The sequence below is a fragment of the Rana temporaria genome, chromosome 3 (assembly GCF_905171775.1).
Source record: "Rana temporaria chromosome 3, aRanTem1.1, whole genome shotgun sequence".
Taxonomy (NCBI): domain Eukaryota; kingdom Metazoa; phylum Chordata; class Amphibia; order Anura; family Ranidae; genus Rana; species Rana temporaria.
Window position 1 is genome coordinate 8,144,036 of NC_053491.1, and position 18,916 is coordinate 8,162,951.

Sequence of the window (18,916 nt, forward strand, 5' to 3'; positions counted from 1 at the left end):
GGCTCCATGTTCACCATGCTAGGGTCTGCATTGCGGCCTATTTTGGCTGCAACCTTGGTGTCTCAGACACTCGCTGAATGGGCAAAGGTTTTGCACCAGACTGTGGAGGAGCATCAGCTCCCTCCTGTATATGTTAGACTGGCCGACCAGTTGGTCCAGGGCCTTGTATATGTCTGTGATGCTACCCTGGATGTTTCTGTGGTAGTGTTGCGCCACCTGATTTGGCTGAAATGCTGGTCTGCTGACCAAGCATTTAAAAAAGCCCTGGCAGATTTACCCTTCAAAGGTGGGAGACTTTTTGGAACCTCGCTGGACGACATTATTAAGGATGTCACTGGAGGTAAGGGCACTCCTCCCTCAGTCCACCAAGGAGAAGGAGCCGCGCCGTAAGCCGTGTCCTTCTTTTCCCACGCAGAATCAGTATTTTCGTCAGTAAGGCCCCACGGGTAAACCCTCCCAGGCTGACGAAGGCTCAGCTGGGTGACAGAAACGTCCCTGGGTGCGTAAGCTGAACAAACCGGCATCCAAACCCACCACTGCATGAAGTTCTGCCCCCGCCCGACTCATGGGCGGGGGGACGGCTTTGCAGGTTCGCAGCTTGGTGGACCTCCCTGCTCTCCGACCAGTGCGTCTGCGAGGTGATCTCTTTGGGGTACAAGATAGTTTCTTTCCTGTCTGCCGAACAGATTCTTTCCCTCAAATCTCCCTCTCCTTCCGGCTCATCGTTCTGCCCTATTGGGGGCAGTGCAAGACTTACTGAGTTGTAGGGTAATTTTTCCTGTTACGCAGGACAAGAGGTTTCAGGGATTTTATTTGAATCCGTTTGTGGTCCCAAACAAAAACGGGTCCGTCCAATCATGGACCTCAAAGCCCTAAATGCCTTTGTGAGAGTACGGAAGTTCCGCATGGAATCCATTCGATCGATGGTGGCTGCACTCAATCCGGGGGACTTTCTGGCATCCTTGGACATCAAGGACGCATACTTGCATGTCCCAATTTGCGCAGGACACCAGAGGTTTCTGCGCTTTACAATAAGAGAAGACCACTATCAGTTTGTGGCTCTTCCCTTTGGCCTAGCGTCGGCACCAAGAGTTTTCACCAAGGTGCTCGCACCGATTCTAGCTTTGATGAGACAGGGAGGCATTGCCGTCGTGGGCTACTTAGACGATCTTCTGAGAGCAGCTTCTGACTCAGAATTAGAGGTGGATGTGACTATTGCCAGCCAGACCCTCCGAGAATTCGGGTGGATGTTAAACATCCAGAAGTCGGTCCTGGTACCGACTCAGCGCTTGGAATACCTGGGGTTGATTCTGGACTCCGTGGAGGCGAGAGTCTTTCTTCCCCTAGAAAAATTGCAGACTCTTCAGTCTGAGGTGAAGCTGTTGGCATCCCGCAGATGGTCGTCGCTCAGTTTTTTGCATGCGAGTCCTGGGTCTGACGGTAGCCTCCTTCGAGGCAGTACCGTATGCCCAGTTCCACACTTGAGTATTGCAGAAGGAGATCCTGTCCAAATGGAACAAATCTCCATTGTCTCTGGATCGCCAGATTCGGGTAAGCCAGTGTTTCTCCCTCGTCTTCCAGGACGGCACGCTGAGAGTAGACTGGCCACCTGACAGGAAACACAATCAAAAAAGAGGTTAAAAGGCCCCACCCTTCCCATGTGCCTCAGTTTCTGATTGTGTTTCCCCTACAGCGAAACAGTTTTTTATTTTCAAGCTGACCTAAGGCCTGGGGCTGGTGGTCCCCCCCCCGGAGTCTAGACCTCAGGTACTGGGTGCTTTTGGGTCCGGTCAAGGTGCTTGCACTTTCCCGGGGGGTATCCCTTCTTTATGGTCTAGGGAGGCTGAAAGTGCTATCTAAGAAGAGTGCCTCCCTGGACGCCAGAGCCTCCTAGCTAGCAGGGCTTCCCTAGTGCTCTGAGGCGGCCGTACCTCTCTCCCCCCCCCGTCTTCCCTCCTACCTTACAGGGAGACTTCCCCTCTGCAGCGTGGTGTCGGCTGGGCTGGGCGCCGCTCCGAGCGGCGCCGTCACTTGCTGGGCGCGTATTGATGACGCGCACGCCGTCCGACGGCGTGACGTCACTCCGCCCCTACAAGATGGCGGCCTCCACCGACGGATGCCACATTTCGCTGCAGAGCACAGCAGAGGCAGAGCAACGCGCAGCCGGGGAGAGAGAAGGGCCGGGCGCCCTCATCATGGAGGACCGTCTGACAGACATGGCTGCTGAGGAGTCCACCCGGGGTGAGTCCTCCTTGTGTTCGGGGGGGGAATGGCTGCACTACCCCCCCCCCCCCTCTTGTTGTAGAACCTCAGCTGTGAGAGTATGTTGCTAATGGGCCTTTCCATTTTACATTGTGTTTTAGGAGAGGACCCTTCTGCCCAGGGGGAAGCCAGTAGATCCACTAAACCCCTTAAAAAAATTAAGAAATGTGGGAATTGTAATGATAAGCTCCCGACAGACTATAGCAAACCCTTTTGCTCCAAGTGTATCCTTAAACTAGCTGGGAAAGAGACCTCGCAAATCATGAAGGATTTTCTCTCTGTGCAGTCAGAAATGCTCGCCACTCTCAAGGATTTTAAATCTTCCTTGAAAAGTAGGGAGTCTGATCCCCCTGTACCTGGTCCTTCGTCTCAGGAGGGATCCACTTCTGCGCGGCTGGGTTCCCGCCAGCGAACTAGGAAGGCTCCTTCCTCTGACTCCGAGGATTCTGAGGTCACTCTTCAAGAAGAGGGCCTGGTGGAAAGCCAGGCGGAGGAAGAGGACGAGGATGCCAGGTCTGGGAAATATATATTTTCCGCAGATGATATGGAGGGTCTTCTCGCAGCCATTTACGCCTCTGAGCAGATCCAACATCCAGCGGAGCAGGTTTCAGCCCAGGACAGGATGTATTTGGGTTTAATTAAGCCTCAGTCTAAGACTATCCCAGTGCATCAATCCCTCAAGGATATTATCCGGAGGGAATGGGCTGAGCCAGAAAAGAAACTTCCCAAGTTTAAAACCTGGAAACGCCGCTGCCCCTTTAAAGATGAGGTGGAGGATACCTTTTTTAAAGTTCCTCGTCTTGACGCATCTTTAGCTCAGGTCTCTAGACAATCCGATCTCTCTTTTGAGGATGCTGGGAGTTTAAGGGATGCCATGGATAGGCGTGCGGATACCTCCCTCCGTAGAGCCTGGGAAGCCAATGCAGCCGCTTTGGGTCCTGCGTTAGCTTCAGCATGCGTCGCAAGGAACACTGCCGCTTGGACTTCCAGGCTGTTAGATCATCTAGCAAGTTCTTCCAAGTCTAGAGAAACTCAAGAGTCCCTCCAGGTGATCGGCAGTGCGGTAGCCTATTTGGCAGACGCAGCTATTGAGACGGTTCGCGCTTCAGCCAAGACTGGAGCACTTATTAATGCTTCTAGGAGAGCTGTCTGGCTGAAAACTTGGAGGGGCGACCTTGCGTCAAAAAACCGCTTGTGTGCGATTCCGTTTGAGGGTTCCCTCTTGTTCGGCACCGCATTAGATCAGGCCCTAGCGAGATCCTCTGAAAAAGGAAATAAATTTCCCTCCAAACCTAGAGCAAATAGGGGGAAGTTTTTTCGTCCCAACCAGAGGAAAAACCCCCCCCCAGGGAAGAAATCGGCACCCGGCAGGCGCTGGGGGTTTGGAAAGGATAAGCCAAAGAGTGGGATTCTTTTTTCCAGCCCCAAGCCTGGTGAAAAGGATCCCAAGTGACGAGAGGGTAGGGGGCAGGCTCTCCAGGTTCCTTCCCGCTTGGGAGGAAATAACCAGGAGTCCTCACGTCCTTCAGATCATCAGGGAAGGTTACAGGCTAGAATTCCGCCAGTTTCCTCCCCCCATTTTTCTCCTCACACACCTACCAAGCGATCCTCGCAAAGCCGCTGGACTTTCCCAGAACGTTGCCAGCCTGGCCGAACAGGGAGTCATAGTCCCAGTCCCTCCAAATCAAGAGGGCCAGGGAGTATACTCCCATATTTTTGTCGTTCCCAAACCACTCGGGAAATTCAGATTGATCATCAATCTCAGACCCCTAAATGTTCATCTTCAATACAAGAAATTTCGTATGGAGAATGTGTACAGTCTCAGGGGCCTCTTGTTAGAAGGCGTGTTCATGGTGACAATAGACTTGAGGGATGCTTACCTTCACGTTCCTATTTGTCCGGATCACCAGAGATTCCTCAGATTCGCCCTCACCTCTGCCCAAGGAGTTCAGCACTGGCAGTTCTCGGCCCTCCCCTTCGGACTGGCTTCCAGTCCGAGGGTGTTTACGAAGGTCCTGGCAGAGGTGATGGCTTTTCTACATTTAAAGGGGATCTCCCTCGTCCCTTACTTGGACGACCTTTTGCTCTTCAACCTGAGTCGGGATCAGCTCCTTCTGGACCTGGCCACTGTCATAACCACCCTGGAATCCCTTGGTTGGATCGTGAACAAGGAGAAGTCTTCTCTCCTTCCAGAACAAAGGAAGATGTACCTAGGTTTTCTTATAGACTCCCTAGAAAGGAAGCTTGTCTTATCCCAAGACAAAGCACAGGGTCTTATGACAGCGGTCAGGTCCCTAGTGGCGGCTGTAGATTCCTCGTTCAGAGAAATCATGAGGTTGTTGGGACGGATGACTTCATGCATCCCGGCAGTTCCCTGGGCACAACTCCACTCAAGGCCCCTGCAGGCCTTCCTTCTCTCATCTTGGGGGGGAACGGAAGAGACGTTGGATACCAGGGTCAGTATCCCGGTTCCAGTAAAAGACACCTTACAATGGTGGCTATTGCCCCAGAACCTTTTAAAGGGTCGTCTGTGGAGTCAGGTCAACCCGATCAAAGTCACCACAGATGCCAGCAGCTGGGGGTGGGGAGCCCATACGGAGGAACTTCGAGCCCAGGGTTCTTGGAATCCCCAGCAAAGGCGGGCTTCTTCCAACTACCGGGAGTTATTGGCGGTTGGGGAGGCTCTGGAAGCCTTCGAGGAGAGAATTCAGGGCCGAGAGGTCCTAGTCCTCTCCGACAACGCGACTACGATCGCCTTTCTCAACCGGCAGGGGGGCACCGGGTCACACTCTCTCCTAGCCCTCTCCCTGAGGATCCTAACTTGGGTAGAACAGAGGGTGCCCTCTCTTCTAGCGGTCCATATAAGAGGGTCCCTCAATCTGGAGGCCGATTTTCTGAGCCGCCAGCCCATCCTTCAGGGGGAATGGGAATTATGCCCGGAGACCTTCAGCTGGATTTGCCAACAGCTCGGTCGCCCAGAAGTAGACCTCTTTGCGTGCAAGGGGAACAAAAAGGTGAGCAGGTTCTTTTCCCTCTCCCGAGAGCAGGGTTCACTGGGGGTGGATGCGTTGGCTCAACCCTGGAGATTCCGGTTGGCCTACGCCTTTCCTCCCTTGAATCTCATCCCAAGGGTTCTGCAAAAATTGAACGCCTCAGACACCAACCTGATTTTAATCGCTCCTTGGTGGCCCAAGAGGTCCTGGTTCCCCACCCTGAAACATTGGGCTCTAGCTCCCCCGCTTCCTCTCCCTACCCGGGCGGGTCTTCTGCGGCAGGGGCCGGTCTCTCATCCGAACCCAGAATTCTTCAGCCTGACGGCATGGCTCTTGAGAGGTGGAACCTGCAGCAGAGAGGCTGTTCGGAAAAGGTGATAGGAACCCTGTTGGCTAGTCGCAAGAAAGTCACCAGACTCATCTATGCAAGAATCTGGGGGGTCTTTTCGCGCTGGTGCTCCGCGAAACAGATCTCCTACCCTGACATCCCCGTCATCCTGGATTTCCTCCAGGATGGGGTGGAACTAGGCTTAGCCACTAAGACCTTGAGAGTCCAAGTTACGGCCTTGTCCTATTTTTTGGACAGGAGCCTTTCTGGGGATCCTCTTATTAGGAGGTTTCTGACAGCCAGGGACAGACTTTCCCCTATAAAAGTCTCTAGAGTTCCCCCTTGGGACCTCTCCCTAGTCTTAAATCAGCTATCTAAGGCACCATTCGAACCTATAGATAGTATTCCAATTAAATTACTTTCCTTTAAATTTACTTTTTTGTTGGCTATCACGTCTGCCAAAAGAGTTGGAGACATGCATGCTTTTTCCATTAAGGAACCCTTTCTTCGGGTTTTTGAAGACAGGGTGGTACTGAGTCAGGATCCTCTGTACCTGCCCAAAGTGGCAACTAAATTCCACAGATCCCAGGAGGTAGTCCTCCCTTCGTTTTGCGCAGATCCCAAGAATGAGAAGGAGGCTACTTTTCATTGCTTGGACGTAAGACGTTGTCTTTTGATTTATTTAGAGAGGGTAAGTGAGTTTAGGAATTCCCCTCATCTTTTGGTTAATTTTTCTGGTCAGAAAAAGGGTCAGCAGGCAACAAAAGCTTCTATATCCAGATGGATCAGGCAGGCTATTTCTTTATCCTACACCTTAGCGGGTAGACCAGTTCCTGTTATCAAGGCCCATTCCACCCGATCACTGGCAGCCTCCTGGGCAGAAAGAGCAGGAGCTTCCATAGAACAAATATGTAAAGCGGCGACCTGGTCAAGCCAGAATACGTTCGTCAGACATTACAGAGTCGAACTGCTGTCACCGCAAGATCTGATGTTTGGTAGGAAGGTCCTACAGACGGTGGTCCCGCCCTAAGGTAGGCCCAAAGATTGCTTGCTTTTCTCTCAGCGTGCCGTCCTGGAAGACGAGGGAGAAATGACCAGTTACACTTACCGGTAGCTGGATTTCTACGATGTCTTACAGGACGGCAGGCCTACTTCCCTCCCTGTTATTTACTGCTATTCGGAGTTATTTTTTTATTAGGTCCTAGGACCGTGTTCTAATAGCGGTTACTTATCTACAAACTGAGGCACATGGGAAGGGTGGGGCCTTTTAACCTCTTTTTTGATTGTGTTTCCTGTCAGGTGGCCAGTCTACTCTCAGCGTGCCGTCCTGTAAGACATCGTAGAAATCCAGCTACCGGTAAGTGTAACTGGTCATTTCTCAATTCCAGTCCTCAGGCCCCCCCAACAGGTCAGGTTTTCAGGATTTCCATTATTTTGCACAGGTGATTTGATCAGTTTCACAGCCTTAGTAATCACCACAGCCTTTTCATCTGAGGGAAATCCTGAAAACCTGACCTGTTGGGGGGGCCTGAGGACTGGAATTGAGAAACACTGGGGTAAGCCCACCTAGTCAGTCTCTCTGAATTGGTGGCTGAGATCCCCGGCTCTTCGGTCTAGGAAGTCGTTCCTTCCCTTCCAGTGGATGGTGATTACAGCCTCACAGGTTGGGGGGGCGTGAGTGAGAAACTTGTATAGCGCAACAAATGCGAACTTAATCGCCTCAAGGCGTCTGGGGGGGTCCAGTCGGCCCAGGGTCACTGGACTTTACAGGAATCCCGTCTGCTGATCAATGTCCTGGAACTTTGGGCGATCAGGCTATGCCTCTCCTCATGGTTGAGGAGGTTGCAAGGTCACCCAATCAGGATTCAGTCGGACAGTGCCACGGCGGTGGCTTATGTCAACCATCAGGGGGGAACATGGAGCTCGGCTGCAGCGTCCAAGGTCGCTCACATCCGGCGCTGGGCGGAAAGAAACATGCCGGCTCTATCGGCCCTCTACATTCCGGGCGTAGAAAACTGGCAGGCGGACTCCCTGAGTCGCCAGATGCTGGACCAGGGAGAATGGTCATTGCATCCAGAGGTGTTTCAATTCCTTTGCAGGAGGTGGGGCACACCAGACGTAGATCTCCTGGCCTCTCATCTCAACCGCAAAGTGTTGAGGTTCATGTCCAGGTCCAGAGATCCTTGGGCAGACGTGTCGGTAGCCCAGAGGAGTCAGTATCGGCTAATTTATGCCTTTCCCCCCATTAAAGTTGCTTCCTCGGCTGCTCCGCAGAGTGGAGGCCCCTTCCCGATGATTCTAATCGCTCCAGATTGGCCCCCGGCGTCCTTGGTACGCCGATCTCGTATGCCTGGTGGCTGCCAATGCGGGAGGACCTTCTGTCCCAGGGTCCCACTTCTTTATCCTGCTTTACAGTCGCTGGCTTTAACGGCATGGCTATTGAAAGCCAGGTTCTAAGGGACCGAGGTCTTTCCGACTCATCTCCACCATGCTGAGGGCATGGAAGTCTTCTTCCAGGAAGATCTACCATCGCACCTGGAAGGCCTACATCTTTGTGCGAGAAGATGGCGTCCACGGACGTATTGGGTTTCTGGGGTCCTGCTGTTTTTACAGCGTGGAGTGGATCAGAAACTTGCCTTAAGCACCATTAAGGGACTGATTTCAGCCTTGGCTGTGTTCTTTCAGCGGCCTTTGGCATCCCATTCTCTGGTGGGTACCTTTTGTGCAGGGGGTGCGTCATATACTTCCCCCTCTTAGACCACCTCTTCCCCCTTGGGATCTGAATATGGTGCTCTCGGTTTTTCATGAACCTCCCTTTGAAAACATCAGAAAGATTCCTCTTTTGACACTGTCTCAGAAGGTGGCCTTTTTAGTGGCCATTACGTCTGTCAGACGTGTTTCTGAATTGGTGGCCTTGTCTTGCAAGTCGCCATACTTTGCATTTGTATTCAGCCCCCTTTTTACTCTGATGCCCCCAACTAAAATCTAGTGGCACCAATTGCCTTCAGAAGTTACCTAATTGGTAAATGGAGTACACCTGTGTGTAACTTAATCTCCGTATAAATACAGCTGTTCGATGAAGCCCTCATACGTTTGTTGGAGAACCTTAACCACTTGACATCCCGGCAATTGACAAAAGACGGCTCTCAATTGCCGGAAGGACGTCTATAGACGTCCTCCGGCCACTTGAGGGTGCGCGAGCCGCATCACTGAAGTGCCAATGTGCGTTCCTGGTGGCCGCGATGTTCGCCAGGTACTCTCGATCGGCGGATACACAGCCAAGGATGTGGATCTCTGTGTGTGTAACGGCTACCCCCTAATAGGGAGGGTATTAGCCGTTGGAGACGTCCTTTTCCCTGGCAAGTTGCGATATGCAGGTACAGCCGGTATATCCCATCCACGAGATCCAGAGGGAGAGAGTCAGGTTCAGCTGTAAAATGAGCAGAATAATAATCCCATCGAACGCCCTTTCAAGAACGAGACGGGGCTACGTTTTGAAGGGTCAAGTAGGACTGTTTTTTAATGGTTCACTCTGAGATTTTATACAGTCTTCAAGGCACATGAACAATCAAACTGTCCCCACCCCCACATCACACCGTGGGGAAGCTTCAATCACATTCTTTGAGCTAATTACTAAACATTCCTTCATTAACAGAACTCAAACAAAACACCATCACACAATGATCTCCTTCCAATCCACATCTCTAGACAGACGTTCTGTCTCCGACAAGTACATTCCACACACAAACAGTATTTAGCATACATAACACCTTTACACAAGGGACAATGAATTTAGGAGTGAAAGAGTCACTCTACAATTAACCCTTTGTATGCCTCACTGCATGATGATTATAGATGTCCAGGCAGAATACATAGTTCCATTACAGTGTGTAAACACAGATCCACGTCCTGTCAGGGAGAGGAGACTGATGCTGTGCCCCTTGTACATAGGGACACAGATTGGTCACCTCCCCCAGTCAGTCCCCTTCCCCCACAGTTAGAAACACTATGCAGGGCACACATTTAACCCCTTTCTCGCCCCCTAGTGTTAACCCCTTCCCTGCCAGTCACATTTATACAGTAACCAGTGCATATTTATAGCACTGGTCGCTGTATAAATGTGAATGGTCAAAAAATGTGTCAAAAGTGTCTGATGTGTCCGCCATAATGTCGCAGTCCCAATAAAAATTGCAGATCGCCGCCATTACTAGTAAAAAAAAAAAAAAGATAAAAAAAAAAATCATAATTCTGTCCCCTATTTTGTAGGCACTATAACTTTTGCGCAAGCCAGTCACTTATTGCGATTTTTTTATTTTTATTTTTTTAACAAAAATACGTAGAAGAATACGTATCGGCCTAAACTGAGGAAAAAAATTTGGGATATTTATTATAGCAAAAAGTAAAAAAAATTGTTTTTTTCAAAATTGTCACTCTTTTTTTTGTTTATAGCGCAAAAAATAAAAACCGCAGAGGTGATCAAATACCACCAAAAGAAAGCTCTATTTGTGGGGAAAAAAGGACGCTAATTTTGTTTGGGAGCCACGTCGCACGACCGCGCAATTGTCTGTTAAAACGACGCAGTGCCGGAAGCTGAAATTTCGCCTGGGCAGGAGGGGGGTATATGTACCCAGTAAGCAAGTGGTTAAAGGGCTTGTAAAGGTACAATTTTTTTTCCCTAAATATCTTCCTTTCCCTTAGTGCAGTCCTCCTTCACTTACCTCATCCTTCCATTTCGCTTTTAAATGTCCTTATTTCTTCTGAGAAATCCTCACTTCCTGTTCTTCTGTCTGTAACTCCACACAGTAATGCAAGGCTTTCTCCCTGGTGTGGAGTGTCGTGCTCGCCCCCTCCCTTGGACTACAGGAGAGTCAGGACTCTACGTTGCAGATAGAGAAAGGAGCTGTGTGTTAGTGGGCGTCCTGACTCTCCTGTTGTCCAAGGGAGGGGGCGAGCACGACACTCCACACCAGGGAGAAAGCCTTGCATTACTGTGTGGAGTTACAGACAGAAGAACAGGAAGTGAGGATTTCTCAGAAGAAATAAGGACATTTAAAAGCAAAATGGAAGGATGAGGTAAGTGAAGGAGGACTGCACTAAGGGAAAGGAAGATATTTAGGGGGGGGGGGGGGAAATTGTACCTTTACAACCCTTTTAATCCTTGTAGACACAGTCGGATTTCCATCGGACAAATCCGTGGAATTTTGTGTGAAGGGCGTTGACCATGCATGTTTTTTTTTAGCTCTTTAGTGCCACCCTTTGGACAACTTCTGCTAATGTTGTGCTATGGTTGGCATTGGTTCGGAGCATGCGTGTTTGTACTTTTTGTTCTGAGGGACTTGTGTACACACGATCGGATGATCCGACAGGACACTTTTGTTGTCGAATAACTTTAGCGCATGCGATAAAACGTTTGTTGTCGGAAATTCTGACAATTGTCCGATGGAGCGTAGAAACGGTCAGATTATCCAATAATACCCCCAGCCATCGCACATTTGTTGTCGGAAAATCCGATCGTGTGTACGAGGCTTTAGTGAGCAAACAGCATCATGAAGGCCGAGGAACACACCAGACAGGTCAGGGATAAAGTTGTGGAGAAGTATAAAGCAGGGTTAGGTTATAATAAAAAATCTCCCAAGCTTTGAAGATCTCACGGAGCTTCTGTTCAATCCATCATCGGAAAATGGAAAGAGCATGGCACAACTGCAAACCTACCAAGACATGGCCGTCCACCTAAACTGACCAGGCCGGGCAAGGAGAGCATTCATCAGAGAAGCAGCCAAGAGGCCCCATGGTAACTCTGGAGGAGCTGCAGAGACCCACAGCTCAAGGGGGGAGAATCTGTCCACAGGACAACTATTAGTGGTCTCTCCACAAATCTGCCCTTTATGGAAGAGTGACAAGAAGAAAGACATTGGAGAAAGAAAGACATAAGAAGTCCTGTTTGTAGTTTGTGAGAAGCCATGTGGGGGAGGGGACACAGCAAACATGTGGAAGAAGGTGCTCTGGTCACATGACACCAAAATGCAACTTTTTGGCCTAAAAGCAAAATGCTGCGTGTGGGGGGAAAACTAACACTGCACATCACCCTGAACACACCATCCCCACCGTGAAACATGGTGGTGGCAGCATCATGTGGTGGGGATGCTTTTCTTCAGCAGGGACAGGGAAGCTGGTCAGAGTTGATGGGAAGATGGATGGAGACAAATACAGGACAATCTTAGAAGAAAACCTGAGACGGGGGGAGGTTCGCCTTCCAGCAGGACAACGACCCTAAAGTACAGCCAGAGCTACAATGGAATGGTTCAGGGATATGCAATTAGCGGACCTCCAGCTGTTGCAGAACTACAAGTCCCATGAGGCATAGCAAGACTCTGACAGCCCCAAGCATGGCACCCAGAGGCAGAGGCATGATGGGACTTGTAGTTTTGCAACAGCTGGAGGTCCGCTAATTGCATATCCCTGGTAGATCAAAGCCTATTCATGTGTTAGAATGTCACAGTCGCCATCCATCCACCCATGCCTCCATCAATGTTTCCATCCATCCATGCCTCCATCCACCCATCCATGTCTCCATCCAGCCACCCATCCATGTCTCCATCCATCCTTCCACTCCTCCACCCATCCATGTCTCCACCCATCCATGTCTCCATCCAGCCCCCCATCCATGTCTCCATCCATCCATGTCTCCATCCATCCATCCATGTATCCATCCATCCATGTCTCCATCCAGCCATGTCTCCATCCATCCATGTCTCCATCCAGCCATCCACCCAGCCATGTCTCCATCCATCCATGTCGCCATCCAGCCATGTCTCCATCCATCCATCCATCCATGTCTCCATCCAGCCATCCACTCCTCCATCCATGTCTCCATCCAGCCATCCACCCATCCATGTCTCCATCCATCCATGTCTCCATCCAGCCATCCACCCAGCCATGTCTCTATCCATCCATGTCTCCATCCATCCATGTCTCCATCCAGCCATGTCTCCATCCATCCATCCATCCATGTCTCCATCCAGCCATCCACCCATCCATGTCTCCATCCAGCCATGTCTCCATCCAGCCATGTCGCCATCCAGCCATGTCTCCATCCATCCATCCATCCATGTCTCCATCCAGCCACCCATCCATGTCTCCATCCATCCATGTCTCCATCTATCCCTCCATGTCTCCATCCATCCTTCCACTCCTCCACCCATCCATGTCTCCACCCATCCATGTCTCCATCCAGCCCCCCATCCATGTCTCCATCCATCCATGTCTCCATCCATCCATCCATGTATCCATCTATCCATGTCTCCATCCAGCCATGTCTCCATCCATCCATGTCTCCATCCAGCCATCCACCCAGCCATGTCTCCATCCATCCATGTCGCCATCCAGCCATGTCTCCATCCATCCATCCATCCATGTCTCCATCCAGCCATCCACTCCTCCATCCATGTCTCCATCCAGCCATCCACCCATCCATGTCTCCATCCATCCATGTCTCCATCCATCCACGTCTCCATCCAGCCATCCACCCAGCCATGTCTCTATCCATCCATGTCTCCATCCAGCCATGTCTCCATCCATCCATCCATCCATGTCTCCATCCAGCCATCCACCCATCCATGTCTCCATCCAGCCATGTCTCCATCCAGCCATGTCGCCATCCAGCCATGTCTCCATCCATCCATCCATCCATCCATGTCTCCATCCAGCCACCCATCCATGTCTCCATCCATCCATGTCTCCATCTATCCCTCCATGTCTCCATCCATCCTTCCACTCCTCCACCCATCCATGTCTCCACCCATCCATGTCTCCATCCAGCCCCCCATCCATGTCTCCATCCATCCATGTCTCCATCCATCCATCCATGTATCCATCCATCCATGTCTCCATCCAGCCATGTCTCCATCCATCCATGTCTCCATCCAGCCATCCACCCAGCCATGTCTCCATCCATCCATGTCGCCATCCAGCCATGTCTCCATCCATCCATCCATCCATGTCTCCATCCAGCCATCCACTCCTCCATCCATGTCTCCATCCAGCCATCCACCCATCCATGTCTCCATCCATCCATGTCTCCATCCATCCACGTCTCCATCCAGCCATCCACCCAGCCATGTCTCCATCCATCCATGTCTCCATCCAGCCATGTCTCCATCCATCCATCCATGTCTCCATCCAGCCATCCACCCATCCATGTCTCCATCCAGCCATGTCTCCATCCAGCCATGTCGCCATCCAGCCATGTCTCCATCCATCCATCCATCCATGTCTCCATCCATCAATGTTTCCATCCATGTCTCCATCCCTCCATGTCTCCATTTGTAAGTACAAAAGTTTGTCGCCATTCCACGAGCATTTGCAATTTTAAAGGGTGACATGTTAGGTATCTATTTACTCAGCGTAACATTATCTTTTATATTAAAAAATTTAACTAACTACTGGTTTCTTATTTTTTTATTTAAAAAGTGTATTTTTTCAATAAAAATTTGGGTTTATAAGACTGCTGCGTAAATATGGTGTGACATAAAGTATTGCAACAATCTCCATTTTATTCTCTAGGGTTTCTAATAAAAAACATATATGTGTGTATGTATATATAATGTTTGGGGTTTATAATAGGATTTTTTAATACAGCATACCTGTAAAATCCTTTTTCTTGCTCATACATCACGGGACACAGAGCCTGAACCACTTAAGACCCGGACCATTATGCAGGTTAAGGACCAGGCCCCTTTTTGCCATTCGGCACTGCGTCGCTTTAACTGATAATTGCGCGGTCGTGCGACGTGGCTCCCAAAAAAAAAAATTGGCGTCCTTTTTTTCCCACAAATAGAGCTTTCTTTTGGTGGTATTTGATCACCTCTGCGGTTTTATTTTTTTGCGCTATAAACAAAAATAGAGCGACAATTTTGAAAAAAATTCAATATTTTTTTATAATAAATATCCCCCAAAAAAGATATAAAAAACTTTTTTTTCCCCTCAGTTTGGACGGATACGTATTCTTCTACATATTTTTTTTTTTTAAATCGCAATAAGTGTTTATCGATTGGTTTGCGCAAAATTTATAGCGTTTACAAAATAGGGGATAGTTTTATGGCATTATTATTAATACATTTTTTTTTTTTACTACTAATGGCGGCGATCAGCGTTTTTTTTTCTGTGACTGCGACATTATGGCGGACACTTCGGACAATTTTGACACATTTTTGGGACCATTGTCATTTTCACAGCGAAAAGTGCTATAAAAATGCATTGTTTACTGTGAAAATGACAATTGCAGTTTAGGAGTTAACCACTAGGGGGCGCTGTAGGGGTTAAGTGTGACCTCATATGTGTTTCTAACAGTAGGGGGGCGGGGCTGGACGTGTGACGTCACTGATCGTCTTTCCCTATATCAGGGAACACCCGATCACTGACACTGCCACAATGAAGAACGGGGAAGGTGTGTTTACACACAGCTCTCCCCGTTCTTCAGCTCCGAGGATCGATCGCGGGAGACCGATCGGGTGCGCGCCAGCGGCGGTGCGTTCGCGACCCCACGGCTGGGCTCTTAAAGAGGACGTACAGGTACGTGCTTGTGCCCAGCCGTGGCCTTCTGCCGACGTATATCGACGTGAAGGGGTCCTTAAGTGGTTAATTACTTAATGGGATGTCCCATAGCAATGCTAAAATTGAGGGGAGGGAGACACAGATCAGAATAAGACCGCCATTGGGCCAGAGGATCTAGACTGCTGCCTGCAGCACACTTTGCCTGAAGGCGGCATCCTCGTACCCTTTCACATCTACCTGGTAGAATTTAGTAAATGTATGGACCGAAGACCAAGTAGCAGCCTTACAGATCTGAACCAATGGCGACCTGGTGATGCACTGCCCATGAAGCACCAACTGCCCTAGTGGAGTGCGCTTTAACCTGAAAAGGAGGGATCTTCTTTTCTAAAGACATAGTCCTAAACACAAAGCAGAGGTACTGACACCATGTATCCACTGCTGAGCACTAGTCCAGCAATGACTATTATGCCGCTATAATTGCCCAGCCTGATGCTGAGTCGATATGCTTGTGTCCACTGCTCAAACAGCTTACGTGCCCCACATGTTCTCTGTGTCCTCTCCTTCCACCAGCCACCAGTTTGTTTGCAGAATAACGACTTTATAGGGGAGTGAGCCCTGCACCTGCGCTGTGCACCATTCATGGCGTTCCTCGTGCATGCCGGCCGCTTAAGCCACGCCCCCCTAACGTCCTGGGATTGACTCCCCCTCCTGCCCTTACAAAAGGAGCTGAATTCCCGTGCGCCCCCGCGCTAAGCATCATCCCGCGATCGGCTCAGGAGGGTGCTCTTCCAGGGGACGCAATGCCCGCAGGTAGGAGACCCCCTAACCCTTTCTGGTGGCTGTAGAGAAAGTATCACAGACTCCTCCCATCACAGACTCCTCCCATGTACATAAATATCACAGACTCCTCCCATGTACATAAATATCACAGACTCCTCCCATGTACATAAGTATCACAGACTCCTCCCATGTACATAAATATCACAGACTCCTCCCATGTACATAAGTATCACAGACTCCTCCCATCACAGGCTCCTCCCATGTACATAAATATCACAGACTCCTCCCATGTACATAAGTATCACAGACTCCTCCCATGTACATAAGTATCACAGACTCCTCCCATGTACATAAATATCACAGACTCCTCCCATGTACATAAGTATCACAGACTCCTCCCATCACAGGCTCCTCCCATGTACATAAATATCACAGACTCCTCCCATGTACATAAATATCACAGACTCCTCCCATGTACATAAGTATCACAGACTCCTCCCATCACAGGCTCCTCGCATGTACATAATTATCACAGACTCCTCCCATGTACATAAGTATCACAGACTCCTTCCATGCACATAAGTATCACAGACTCCTCCCATCACAGGCTCCTCCCATGTACATAAGTATCACAGACTCCTCCCATCATAGACTCCTCCCATGTACATAAATATCACAGACTCCTCCCATGTACATAAATATCACAGACTCCTCCCATGTACATCAGTATCACAGACTCCTCCCATCACAGATTCCTCCCATGTACATAAATATCACAGACTCCTCCCATGTACATTAGTATCACAGACTCCTCCCATGTACATTAGTATCACAGACTCCTCCCATGTACATAAGTATTACAGACTCCTCCCATGTACATAAGTATCACAGACTCCTCCCATGTCCCTACATATCACAGACTCCTCCTATCATAGACTCCTCCCATGTACATAAGTATCACAGACTCCTCCCATGTATATAATTATCACAGACTCCTCCCATCACAGGCTCCTCCCATGCACATAAGTATCACAGACTCCTCCCATGTACATAAGTATCACAGACTCCTCCCATGTACATTAGTATCACAGACTCCTCCCATGTACATTAGTATCACAGACTCCTCCCATGTACATAATTATCACAGACTCCTCCCATGTACATAAGTATCACAGACTCCTTCCATGCACATAAGTATCACAGACTCCTCCCATCACAGGCTCCTCCCATGTACATAAGTATCACAGACTCCTCCCATGTACATAAATATCACAGACTCCTCCCATGTACATAAATATCAGACTCCTCCCATGTACATAAGTATCACAGACTCCTCCCATCACAGGCTCCTCCCATGTACATAAGTATCACAGACTCCTCCCATGTACATTAGTATCACAGACTCCTCCCATGTACATTAGTATCACAGACTCCTCCCATGTACATAAGTATCACAGACTCCTCCCATGTACATAAGTATCACAGACTCCTCCCATCATAGACTCCTCCCATGTACATAAATATCACAGACTCCTCCTATCATAGACTCCTCCCATGTACATAAGTATCACAGACTCCTCCCATGTATATAATTATCACAGACTCCTCCCATCACAGGCTCCTCCCATGCACATAAGTATCACAGACTCCTCCCATGTACATAAGTATCACAGACTCCTCCCATGTACATTAGTATCACAGACTCCTCCCATGTACATTAGTATCACAGACTCCTCCCATGCACATTAGTATCACAGACTCCTCCCATGTACATTAGTATCACAGACTCCTCCCATGTACATAAGTATCACAGGCTCCTCCCATGTACATAAGTATCACAGACTCCTCCCATGTACATAAGTATCACAGACTCCTCCCATCACAGACTCCTCCCATGTACATAAGTATCACAGACTCCTCCCATGTACTTAAGTATCACAGACTCCTCCCATCACAGACTCCTCCCATCACAGACTCCTCCCATCATAGACTCCTCCCATGTACATAAGTATCACAGACTCCTCCCATCACAGACTCCTCCCATGTACATAAGTATCACACACTCCTCCCACCACAAACTCCTCCCATGTACATAAGTATCACAGACTCCTCCCATGTACATAAATATCACAGGCTCCTCCCATGTACATAAGTATCACAGGCTCCTCCCATGTACATAAGTATCACAGGCTCCTCCCATGTACATAAGTATCACAGACTCCCCCCATGTACATTAGTATCACAGACTCCCCCCATGTACATAAGTATCACAGACTCCTCCCATGTACATAAGTATCACAGACTCCCCCATGTACATAAGTATCACAGACTCCTCCCATCATAGACTCCTCCCATGTACATAAGTATCACAGACTCCTCCCATGTACATAAGTATCACAGACTCCTCCCATGTACATAAGTATCAGACTCCTCCCATCACAGGCTCCTCCCATGTACATAAGTATCACAGACTCCTCCCATGTACATAAGTATCACACACTCCTCCCACCACAAACTCCTCCCATGTACATAAATATCACAGGCTCCTCCCATGTACTTAAGTATCACAGGCTCCTCCCATGTACATAATTATCACAGGCTCCTCCCATGTACATAATTATTACAGGCTCCTCCCATCTACATAAGTATCGTAGGCTCATCCCATGTATATAAGTATCACAGACTCCTCCCATCATAGACTCCTCCCATGTACATAAGTATCACAGACTCCTCCCATCACAGGCTCCTCCCATGTACATAAGTATCACAGACTCCTCCCATGTACATTAGTATCACAGACTCCTCCCATGTACATAAGTATCACAGACTCCTCCCATGTACACAAGTATCACAGGCTCCTCCCATGAACATAAGTATCACAGACTCCTCCCATCACAGGCTCCTCCCATGTACATAAGTATCACAGACTCCTCCCATGTACATTAGCATCACAGACTCCTCCCATGTACATAAGTATCACAGACTCCTCCCATGTACATAA